Below are 13,407 nucleotides of genomic sequence, written 5' to 3'. Positions count from 1 at the left end.
AGGGAGTGGCGGCGACCGGGCGGGGTGGGTGGGGGCGGCGACGGGGCGGCGACGGAGAGGTGGTGGGCCAGTGCGTGCGGAGGGGCGGTGTGGGGTGATGGGGCAGAGGTGGTTCTTGTCAGGCGGAGAGGAGAGGAGGAGAAAGAGAGATGGCAACGACGGGGGTGCGAGCCGTTATCTTATTTTAAAGCGTTGACGTCCGTCTCGCCTTTGCCGCCCGCAAGCTGATGGCAACGGCCTCTTTACCGTCTGCTAACAGACAGCAATGAGGGGGCCTCTTAGGGCTTAATAGCTAGCAGACGGCAAATTAATGATTGATGGCAAAGCATTACATTGCCGTCTACTTTCTTGTGGCTAATGGCAAAGCCATTCTTTGCCGTCCGCTAGCTAACGGCAAAGAGGGGGCAGACGGCAAATCTTCTGATTCCAGTAGTGTTTGAATGTGAATATTGATGTTGCTACTGTTAATATCAATTTCACTTCATTTTGTAGAAATAAAATATCAAGTGATATTTTTCATCCGTGCCGCAACAGAAATGTCTACGTCCGGGGTTTTAGCTGGAGGCATTCAAGAGGCTGGGAGGACTGAAGGAATTTTAGCCCCTCATAGTAGTAAGTTTTCAACTCTGTACAATGTTAATTGTTTGACTTGACGTTTATGTCTTCTATTATGAAATTTTGATTTTTATTTCTCTAATGTGTTGGCTCTTCTTCCACTGTTGATCAAGTTATGGAAGACACTAATGAACCAAGCCATTTATTTGGTACTCTTTTTACTGCACGCACTATTCGTAGTTTTTGTCAGTTTTTATCTACTTTGCTGTATCTTTAAGTATTGAGTTTAAATTCTAAGTTTTCTGTGCAATTGAGCCAATTTGAGGTAGCTATAGATTGATGGACATTAACTTTTTTCTCTTGCGGCAATTTTTTTTCGTGGGCCCAGGGCTTGCTCCAATCCTAGATCCGCCACAGATTGATAAACCTTAGGTCATTGTTCGCACATGAACACGTCACTGTGTACCTTCAACACCGAGGGTGATGCACCGCAGCTCACGTCGAAGGAGACCCGTCCGGAAGCACGGTACGCAAGCAATCCGGTGGGTGTTTTTCAGGACCCGAAACCCCATGCACCCGGGAGGGACCCCATCTGGACGCGCGGCGGCTATGGGCTTACCTAGGTCGGTTCACCCGCCCCTAGAGCCTCGAGGATCGCTGCCCTTCAACATGAAGAACGAACGAAGAATGAGAGAGAAAGAACCAGGGAGAGATGTAAAACTAGGGAAAAAGTAGATTGGTTTTGTGATTGTGTGTTGTTGTTCAATCAGCCGTCACCCCTTAGGTATATAAGAGGCGATTGAACTTCCCATGCAAGGAAAAGTCTTGGATTCACGTCCAAAACCCTAGTCAAATTCGGATTGGTATTATCCGAACTTTCCAAAACTGTTCGGTTTAAATTGACTGGACCTTGTGGGTAATTTTTGAGGTGGTAAACAACCTCGGATGGAAACGAGCCCAAAAGCAATCTTGATAGTTTCAACGAGTCGAACAAATTTCATGTTGAACGTTTTTTGATCAGAGGTCATCTTGAGGGTCAAATCGCTTGCACAAAACATGCTATTATTCGCGCTACCCATCACACACGGTGTGTGGTGAGGCGCGCCACTTTTGGCTCGTGATAGGGCTGTATTCGGATGGCTGTAACTTTTCTATACGAACTTGGATTGGAATGATTTTTGTATCAAAATCGACTTTTTCGACGAGACGAACAACTTTTCAGTTGTAACTTTTACCATCCGATGTCATCTTGATAGGGTTTTGTGACATGCAAAAATCTGGTGTCAACACATGCCCCCCTGTTTTTCAGCAAAGCTTGTGCGCCGAAAAATAACTTGCAATACGTTGGTCTAAGGACGATGTCAACACTCCATCAGCCATTTATATGCGCTTAGGACAATAATTTCTATATCGTCCATGTTTATGCTTAGGGCGATAATTTTATATAGGCCATTGATTTTAACTTCTTGTTCACATCATACCTTGTAACAGATTACCACCAATCGGCTTTAAAGAGATGGGAATGAACCCGTTCCTTGTAGCACTAAGGAAGTCAAACTTTAAGAGGTCACGCCCTGTTAAGCAAGTAACACCGGGATGATTCCAATCCACCGATGCATCGGCCAAAGCAACACAAGCCCAAATTGGCCACGTGATTGACTTCTACCTCATCATCGACCCATTGTATTAAGAATTGATGCATGGTAGTTTGCACACATTGGTTAGCATAAACCCAACCACGGCCTAATATAACATTATAGTTACCTTGCACCTCGGTGATGAAGAATGTGGTGGCCAAAGTTTTACTTCCCACTGTGAGTTCCATACACATCACACCTTTGGCCTCTGTCTTTTATTTACCCTCAAACCCATGAAGTACCATATTGGTCTTCATCAATGCATCATCATCTAACCCCAACTTCTTGAAGAACGAGTAGGGCATAAGATTTACCATGGCACCACCATCAACGAGCATCCTAGCAACCGGCGATGCGTTAATATGACCTTTGAGGTACAATGGCTTTAAGTGTTTCACCGGTTCTTTTGGCTTCTCGAAGATAGCATTCTTAGGACCAAAATCCAACTGGGCTACCTCCCCTTCTTCACCTATAGCACGAAACTCGGCAGGTAAGTAATATACCATATTAATACCCATACCTTCCTGAACCGGCGTAGATTCATAATCCACCATCTCATCTTCATCTCCCAATGTGTATATTGGGCTTAAATATTCCTCAATTGAAGGGGGTGTTTCAGGTGGTGTGGACGATGTAATAGGGGTCGCATCATCCTCTTTTTATGGTGAAGGTGTTGCTGGAGCTAATGTAGAAGCATCTATGTTTTGTTTTTGTTTAGGCCTCCATACTTGTTTTGTGAGTGCCATGGGCCGAATTTCACTTAACAATTCGTCCCTTTGCCTCTCCTCTTTGTGCTCTACCTTCTCGTGGTTCCTCATGCGTTGTAATCTCCTTTTCATGTTCTTGGTTAAACCGGGAGGACACCACTTAGGTTGAGTATATTTGGGATCCCTTGGTTTGGCCTTGCTTGTGCTCGCCTCATGATCATTAACCATGGAACCCTGCTGAACAATAACAATATCACCATTAGAAGTAGCCAGATTGCCAACAACCGGCTTTTCAACCTCCTTTTGCTTGTCGCATTCTAAAATTTCCGCATTAGTTGACTTAACACGCCACACTTTTTATTGGCCTTACTTGAAGAATCTTTTGTTAGCCGATTAGCACCATAACTCAAACGGCATTGTGTGGGATAATACAGCCTCTCGTGAGCAGGCCTTCTAGGTGTTGCCCACCCCATATGGAAAGCATAAGGAGCCATTGGGGGCTGCCCCCATCCTCCATTGAAGTCTCTCATGTAATATGGTGCATAGGAGGGTTGTGACATCCATGGTGTCAGTGCCCATGGCCCATATGGTCTTGCATAGTGTTGAAACTCTTGCTCCGGAGGCGATCTTGAACGCTTTGAATGTGATGGCCGATTGGAGCTAGAACCGGCCGCTTGACTTGCATATTTGGGTAGCAACATATCAAAAGTTGGCTTGATTCGCTTGCGCTTAGCTTCAGTATTTTCCCACTTGCCAACTTCTGAATTCTTGGGCTTGATAAATTTAACATGAGTATCTTCTTGTACTTGTGGTTGCCCCCCGAGTGAAGGATTTTTTAAGGTGATCTTCAATACTTCTTTGCATCGGGTTGCTTATCAAGCACAACCTCTCATCCCAAGACTTTGTCGCCCTCCTTGCCTTTCCTGGATTCACCAATAACAACATTATCTTTATTAGCAGATTCGGCTATGCTAGGCCGAATCAACATTTTCTTTCCCTCCAAGTCCATGGTGTTTATCGGGAAGGGTTGTTTATCAACTTGCATCTCAGCAAAATTCAGCCGTCCGTCATTAATGGCCGATTGTATCTGTCGTCGGAAAACATTGCAATCATTAGTAGCATGAGAAAATGAATTATGGTACTTGCAATAAGCATGCCGTTTTAGCTCCTCAAATGGCGGTATAGTGTGTGATATTCTAATCACCTTGTCTTGCAAGAGAGCATCAAATATTTTATCGCACTGTGATATATATCAAACGTAAACCTCATCTCCTCATCACGATTCTTGCGAATCGGCTTAGGAGCATTGCACATATAGGGTTTGCCCTTTGAGGACCAAACAAATTCAGTAGTATAGACATCAACCTCATCGTCTGAGTTATCATCATTGTGTTCAACCATGTGCATTCTAGGACGATCGGTTGTAGACCTATGAATCTCTTTACTTCGATTCTCTTGTGCCAAAGCTTTTTGTAAGACTTGATTAATGCTCAAAAACTCATAACTTTCTAGTGTCTCTTTAATGTGAGTTTTCAAACCATTAAGAACAAGATCCGCCAAGTCTCTCTCAGTTATCACTAAGCTATAACATTTGTTTTTTATATCTCTAAATCTCTTGACATAATCGGTGACCAATTCATCATGTTTTTGCCTAACCGATGTAAGATGTGAAAACTTTTGCTCATTATCGCCACTATAAAAGTGATTATGTAACTTTTGCTCTAATTGCGACCATAAGAGAATTGAGCCATGTGGTAAAGCAACAAACCATGAAAATGCGGTGTCAGTTAAAGTCAAGGGAAATAAACGCACTTTCAACTCTTCTGTGGAACCTGCTTCACCCAACTGTGCTAGATACTGACTCACATGCTCCCAAGTTGTTTTTGTACCCTCACCACTAAATTTAACAAAATCAGGAACCTTATAACCTTGAGGGTAAGAAATTGCATTGAAGTGTTTAGGATAAGGCTTTTGGTACACACGACTCTTTACTTTCGGCTAGTTTCCGAAAGTTTCTAGAAACATCTTATGCAAATCCTCCCTTAATTTAGCTAAAATTGGATCCGAGGTAGATGAAGATGTTTGTGGCAATGACATAGGAGCAACCTGAGTACTAGCTATTGGTGCAACTTGTGGGATGGGCGCCGGACCATAATTCGGCGGAAGACCAAACATGCTTGCGTCTATGGGTGGTGTGACAAAGTGATTCTGCATTGACGCCGAATTGGGCACACTCATAATAGGATTAGGATATGTAGGTGCAGAAACAAGCTGGTTGGTTTAAGTAGGGTAAAAATTCAACGGCATATTATATTCTTGTTGCATAGGTGGTGCCGATGAAATAGGTAAAATTGGACTAGGGTTTTCAGATATACCAACAGTACCACTAGATGATGGAGGCATATTTTACTGAGCATTAGAACTGTCCACAAAAGACTTGTAAGCCATCACATTACCCTTACTAACAAGACTTTCAATCACAACCACTTGCTTTGGAGAAAAAAACTTCACTCACAGTGATTACATCTTGTTCGTCGATGAGGGGAGGAAAATTGACGTTTCCAACCGGAGTGATGTTGCCTTTACAGTCCTTCTTGAAACTTGAAAGAAACGCTTCCAAATCCTCCTCCTCGTGCTTCTTCTTGAGCGCCTCAAAAGCCTACTCATGTTGCTTCTTGCGCGCTTCGTAGGATTGGCGACGTTCATCCGGTAGTTCATCAAGACCGGGCTTAATGATGTTATCGGCGTCAACTTCTGAGGGATTGGGGAGATTAGACATGGTTGATGATGATTCTTGATCTTTCGTCCCAAGCGGAGTCGTCAAAAAGTGTGTTCGCACACGAACACATCACTGTGTACCTTCAACACCGAGGGTGATGCACCGCAGCTCACGTTGAAGGAGACCCATCCAGAAGCGCGGTACGCAAGCAATCCGACGGGTGCTATTCAGGACCCAAAACCCCACTCTCCCTGGAGGGATGCCATCTGGATGCGTGGAGGCTATGGGCTAACCTAGGTCGGTTCACCCGCTCCTAGAGCCTCGAGGATCGCTGCCCTTCAACACGAAGAACAAGAGAGAAAGAACCAGGAAGAGATGTAAAACTAGGGTAAAAGTAGATGGGTTTTGTGATTGTGTGTTGTTGTTCAATCGGCCGTCACCCCTTAGGTATATAAGAGGCGGCTGGACTTCCCGTGCAAGGAAAAGGCTTGGATTCACGTCCAAAACCCTAGTCAAATTCAGAATGGTTTTATCCGAACTTTCCAAAACTGTTTGGTTTAAACTGAACGGACCTTGCGGGTAATTTTTTAGGTGGTAAACGACCTCGGATGGAAACGAGCCCAAAAGCAATCTTGACCGTTTCGATGAGATGAACAACATTCATGTTGAACGTTTTTTTATCAGAGGTCATATTGAGGGCAAATCGCTCGCGCAAAACATGCTATTATTCGCGCTACCCATCAGACACGGTGTGTGGTGGGGCGCGCCACTTTTGGCTCGTGATAGGGCTGTATTCGGATGGCTGTAACTTTTGCATATGAACTCATATTGGAACGACTTTTATATCAAAATCGACCATTTCAACAAGATGAAGAACTTTGCAGTTGTAACTTTTACCATCTGATGTCATCTTGATAGGGTTTTGTGCCATGCAAAAATCTGGTGTCAACAGTCATCCACTTGAGGGAAAATGGTACTGTCCAACAAAACTCTGCGCTTGGGGGCTCAACACAAGTCTACAAGAATAAATTTGCGTAGTAGACATCAAGCTCTTTTCTGGCGCCGTAGCCGGGGAGGTGAGTGCTTGAAGGTATATCTTTAGATCATGCAATTGGATCTTTTAGTTTCTTGTTTTATCACTAGTTTAGTATCATAGAAAACTACAAAAAAATGGAGATTGGGTTACCTCAAATTGTTCGTTCTCTTATAATGTCTATCTTGGGAATAAGGGTTCCGATAATTGTGCTCAATTGCTAGAAAAAGAATTCAATAAAATTTATGGCATAGAAACTTTGGATGATGAGCATGATTGCAATATTGCTAGTATGAATTTCTTGAATATCCATGTTAATAATGATGATTGCACTAGCCATGATAATGATGTCTCCTACAAGGATGTCAATTTTTGCAGAGTAAATTGGGAGTGCAAACACCCAAAAAGGGAAGATAGATTTTGTAAAAAGCATAAATATTTAGAAACTAAAAAGTTGCAAGAGAGGCTAGATGATTGTGCTGAAAGATTTATTTTTCTCGCCATCCTTTTGATCTTTGAAATCAACGGGGTCATTTAAATCTCCAATGCTATTTGTTTCATGAACAAATCGTGTCCAAAAATTGTGATAACTTGATTAACCTTGAGCATCGTAAAGATCTTAGTCTTCGTTTGGGGTATGAAGAAATGAAAAGTATAACTGAGGGTATCCCAAAATTTAATCTCAACAGATTTCTTGATTTTGATCTAGAGGAAATTTATATGTATTGTGCTGTAAGTTGCATTGAGAAGACTTATATTGCCAACTATCTAAAGACAAGAAAACAAATAGAATATGAAGAGAGTATTAATGGAAGGAAAATATTTCCCAATACGCTCCTAGTGTTTCTTATGATGAATCAGTTAACAAGGAGGAGCTTCCTATCCAATCAATCTCTTCAACAAGAAGCTCGAAAAAATTAATTAAACCCACACATGATGTGGTGAAGAAGAAGAAAAGAAGAAAGAATAGAGGTAAATAGGTATCTCTCCCAAATAATGTTGCTCCTATTTTTGTTGTGCCTCATGAAAATGAATAAAAAATAATTGTGGAAGATGATGCACTTGATGATGATATTGCTTCTTTGTCTTATGGCACAATGTCCGAGAGCACTATTGATGATGATTTTGTTATGCCTATTGCTTGTTGTGATGATTATGATTGGGAAGATAATGAAACTTATTATAATCTAGGAAATCTTTTTGGTGCCAACTTGGGAAATTATGATGGTAGCAATTGTTATACCATTGGTGCTATTCATACTATTAATGATGAGAGTGATTATGCTTATGATATGCCAAGCCACAAGCTTGGGGATGCTATGTATGAGAATTTATTTACTGCAATTAATGTTTGTCCCAAGCTTGGGGATGATATTCTTAATGAAGATGATCTTTTTAGTCCGCCTACTTCGAATGATCAAATTTGCTATGATGACTACATGCCTCCTATCTATGATGAGAACAAAGTTGCTACTTATGATGATTATTGTGATGATACTTATGTTATAAAAAGTTGTGATAATTATTGTCATAATTTTGAATATCCTTTTACTGAATATTACTCTCTTAACATGGAAACATTTTTTAGTATTCAAGTTTCATATGATACTCCCACTATTGTGAATGAGAACAAAATTGCTTATATGGAGAGTAATAAATTTTCTATGCTTTTGGACCATGTAAAGAAAGATTTATGTGATGGGTATATTGACGAATCTATTCATGATTCTACTTAAAATTATTATGAGAGAGGAACTTATGCTTCATGATGCTCTCTTTGTGTTTCAATTCTTATCTTCTATGTGAGTATCATTGAAATCATCATGCCTAGCTAAAATGCATAGTTTGCTTGTTTCCTAGTTTCTATGACTTATATTGCTCAATATGAATTGTGGAACTCATAGGCTATAGTAGGAATTGTGTGAGAACAATTATGAATCTTGTCTTTGACTGTACCGAAGTGAATGGTTTGCTATTTATCATACTAACCTATCTCACAAAGTTCCGTTAATTTTTTGTGATTGAAGTTTTCAAGTTTTGGGTGAGATATCGATATGAGGAGAATAAGGAGTGACAAGACCCTAAGCTTGGGGATTCCCGAGGAACTCCCAAGGTAATATTCAAGGAAGATCCAAGCAACTAAGCTTGGGGATGCCTTAGAAGGCATCCCCTCTTTCGTCTCCAACATAATTGGTAACCTTACTTGAGGCTATATTTTTATTCGTCACATGATATGTGTTTTGCTTGGAGCGTCATTTTATTTTGTTGGGATTTTCTTGCTGTTATCTATAATAATGTTTTGCATCTTTTACTTCAATAAAAATGTCAAGTATAGCCTTTTCCATGCTTATTTTGTGAGTCTACTTGTGGTTGTTTCAAAACAGAAAGTTTGTTGCTGTTGCAAAAATTCTCTAGAAAACTCAGAATGTGATAAAATGTTGAAACGATTTGCATAGGAAGCTATAATAAATTTTCTATAGTGTGTTAATTTTTCCGAATTTTTGGAGTTACGGAAGTATGATGAATATTGCACTATTTACAGACTGTTTTGTTTAGACAGATTGTTGTTATGTTTGCATTGTTTGCATATGTTTACTTGTTTAATGATTCTATTTGAGGATAGGAGTATTAAATATGCAGAGGCATTTATTACGGAATGTTAAATAATAATTTTAGTGGTTTTCTACACTAGAGAATGATAAGGTTATTGCATTGATTTATACTAACTTATCTCATGAGTTCTTGTTGAGTTTTGTGTGGATGAAGTTTTTGAGATTTAGGGAAACCCTGATATGAGAGGAATTAAGGAAACACAAGAGCTCAAGCTTGTGGATTCCCAAGGCATACCAAGATAATATTCCAAGGATTCTCAAGCATCTAAGCTTGGGGATGCCCCGGTAGGAATCCCACCTTTCTTCTTCAACAATTATCGGTCAGTACCGGTTGAGCCTAAGTTTTTGCTTCTTCACATGAGTTGTGCTATTGTTGGAATGCCATTTTTTTTGCTTGCTATTTTAATAAAATACTTACATTTGAAAGTTTTTAAATAAGAGAGAGTCCACAATTAGCTACCTATTTACTTAACTACTCGCTTGATTTTCACTTATATCTTTCTGGAGTAGCTTGTCATTTACACTTGTGCTTCACTTATATCCTATGAGTAAATTGTTGAATGAGTTGAATATCATGAAGTTGAAATTATATGTTAATATCATTCCTAGTAGTGGCTTCATATTGGGTTTAGAAAGTGAAATCTTTTGAAGCTTTACAATCACATTATTAGTCATACAAGCAATTCATGAATGATTAGTATAAGGAAGAGAACTTTCACATGCAAATATATTATCTTGGAAATCTTCTATGATTGTGAATACCGATTAATTATTTTCAAACTTGAGCAAATTAGTTGAAGTTGGACAAGGAAGACAATGTAATGAGTTATGGTTGTGTATATTTGCATATTAGTTAATTATATTGTCATAGATCCGCCAACATGTGGTTTTTGCCTAGGATCTTTTGCTAGCCAAAAATTCATACTCCCTCCTTCCAAAAATACTTGTCATCAAAATGTATAAAAAGAGATGTATCTAAAACTAAAATACATCTATATACATTTGCTTTTATCCATTTTGATGACAAGTATTTGTGGACAGAGGGAGTAGTAAGTAGAGATACTACTTGTGCATCCAAAAACCCTTAAACCTAGTTTCTTGCCATGAGTGTCCACCATACCTACATACGGATTGAAGAAGTGATGACCCACAAGTATATGGGGTCAATTGTAGTCTTTTCGATAAGTAAAAGTGGCAAACCCAACGAGGGGCAGAAGGAAATGACAAGTGGTTTTCAGCAAGCTAATGTCTGCAAGTGCTGAAATTGTAAGTAGCGGAGTAGTTTGATAGTAAGATAATTTGTAACGAGCAAGTAAAAATAGTAGTAACAAAAGTGCAGCAAGGTAGCCCAATCCTTTTGAGGCAAAGGACAGGCCAAAACGGTCTCTTATGATAAGCAAAGTGTTCTTGAGGGTACACAGGAATTTCATCTACTCACTTTCATCATGTTGGCCTAATCCGTGTTCGCTACTTTGATAATTCGATATGTGGGTGTACTGGTGCTTAGGTGTTGTTCTGTCAGGACCCCGATCCAATGCCACACCGATCTAGCATGTACACCTCATGTCACTTTGCGGCCTCACACACGGTATTCCCATGGGTGTCGCCTTACCAGGCACAGGACCGTTCGCGCCTTTTGGCTCACATATATGATAGTGTCGCTAGCATCCATATGACAAAGAACCCGGGCTTACATGACTAGTCGTGAACCCAAAGTGGCGCTAACTTACACGTACAGACATACATGACCCAACAATGAACGTGTCGGTCAACAACGAGTGAATCCGGGCTGTAGCAGCTGGGCTAGTAGGACTCTAGAGAATCTAGGCTGTAGCAGGCTATCAGGACTCCGGTAGACACCGCGTGACATTTCCCCGAAAGGATAGACAGAGGAACGAAGAAGGACACATGCCGGCCAGCCTAAGTGTTCTGGAGCAGTAGCAAGCTACCATGGCTCAGTGGAAGCACTAGGAGACATTTCCCGGTAAGAGAGGCTACCAAGGATAAACAACTAGGTTATCAGATCCCACACATACCAAGCATTTCAATAACATACACACAATATGCTTGACATGTGCAAATACAACATGACATCACAACATGACTCTACGACTCAAGTATTTTATTCAATAGGCTCCGAGGAGCGAGATATTACAAACCTGGGTCTCATGACCCAACATTCAGAGCATACAAGTCAAAGCACAAGCGGAAGCTTAACATGTCTGAGTACAGACATCTAGAAATGAAAAAGGCTGAGAAGCCTGACTATCTACCAGATCCTGCCGAGGGCACAAGATCGTAGCTGAGGTAACAAGCTAAACGTCGAAGTCCACGTGGAACTACTAGCGACACTGAAGTCTCTCTGCAAAAACATAAATTAAGCAACGTGAGTACAAATGTACCCAGCAAGACTTACATCAGAACTAACTACATATGCATTAGTATCAACAAAAGGGGTGGTGGAGTTTGACTGCAGCAAGCCAGCTTTGACTCGGTGGTTATCTTGAACTACGACTGCAAGTAGCTCTTTTGAGGTGGAGCACACGAGTCCACATATTCACCATATCAATACACCACTATGGATCCGCTCTCGTCTCCCTACGAGAACGCCATCCATAAAACTCACGCTTATCTTGCGTATTTTAGAGTATCCACTTTCACTTGTCTTTGAACTGTATAGGCAACCCAGAAGTCCTTTTCCGCGGACACGGCTATTCGAATAGATGATGTTAACCCTACAGGGGTGTACTTCTTCACACACGCTCTCACCATTTATCGCCATTTACACGACATGTACTCAGCAACCTTCAAGCGGAAGCCCAGCGAGGGTGTTAGCCATGACCTGACTAACCACACAAGTCTCTCGTCCAGGTTTATCGCCTATTCGGTTTCCATCCGCAAGGAGATCCGGCCGGGGTGTCGCTCACGACCCCAAACAAGGTGTGCAGGGTTCCCAAGCACACCTCGACGGGTGGATCTACGCTTGGTACACCATGCCACGGTGCCTAGTCTGTCCCAAGCCCACCTGTACCAGGTGCCACTTGGTAGACTACTAGCACTACCTACAAATACCAGAAACTAGTTGCAACTCCTGGACAGAGATCGAGTTGATTAATAAGTCGAGAGAGCTTGGAGTGCCCGGAGCCCAATGTGTGGTAGTAACTATTCATGGATCACAAACACAGCACTCAATTCCTGAGGATGGTTTCAATGAGACAACCCACCATGCACTCCTACATGGCCTCTCACCGCTACCTTTACCAGATTGTGTTCACACACTTAGCTCTCAACAGTAGGACATGTTCACAACTTTCCAATTCATCCCCAATGAATCAGACCTGACACAACTCTAAGCAATAGTAGTCATGACAAACAAGCATGAATGAGTAGGCACATCAGGGCTCAAACAACTCCTACTCATGCTAGTGGGTTTCGTCTATTTACTATGGCAATGACAGGTCATGCAGAGGAAAGGGGTTCAACTACCGCAGCACGTAACAGTTGAAACGTTGTTGTTCTAATGCAGTAAAAGAGAGCAGGAGCGAGAGAGTGGGATTGTATCGGAATGAACAAGGGGGTTTTGCTTGCCTGGCACTTTTGAAGATAGTATAGCTCTTCATTGGTGTCACCGAACTCATCGTCGGTACGTCGTCTACTGAGAGGGGACAACACCAGCAAACAAGGAAGAACACAATCAATGCAATGCACAATATGATTCATGATCATGACATGGTAATACGAGTGTGTTGGCCTAATGCAACTACAACCAGATGGGTTTGGGTCATTTTGAACCAAAGGTTCAACCCCAAACTCAAATTATGAATTTAAATAGTGCCTTATCATGTTTTGCACTAAACAGCAAGGTAAATTTTCTTAAACATGCATGAAACCAGTACATATGGATAGATTGGATTTTTCTGATCATTCTCCATATATAACTTATTTCATTTGGTGGTATAGATAATTTTCTATGAATTTTAGAAGTTTTGACTATTTTCTGAAATTTCCTGGATTTATTTTAAACCCAGAAAATTGTTAATTGCGTCAGCATTGCGTCAGGGTGACGTCAGCAGAGTCAACAGGGCTGACCTGGTCAAACCTGACCAGTGGGGTCCACTGGTCAGTCACACAGTGCTGTCTGGGT

This window comes from Triticum dicoccoides, chromosome 1B, assembly GCF_002162155.2.
Source record: "Triticum dicoccoides isolate Atlit2015 ecotype Zavitan chromosome 1B, WEW_v2.0, whole genome shotgun sequence".
In the NCBI taxonomy this organism is placed as follows: domain Eukaryota; kingdom Viridiplantae; phylum Streptophyta; class Magnoliopsida; order Poales; family Poaceae; genus Triticum; species Triticum dicoccoides.
The sequence above is the reverse complement of the archived record's forward strand: the minus strand, read 5'-3'. Positions refer to the sequence as shown.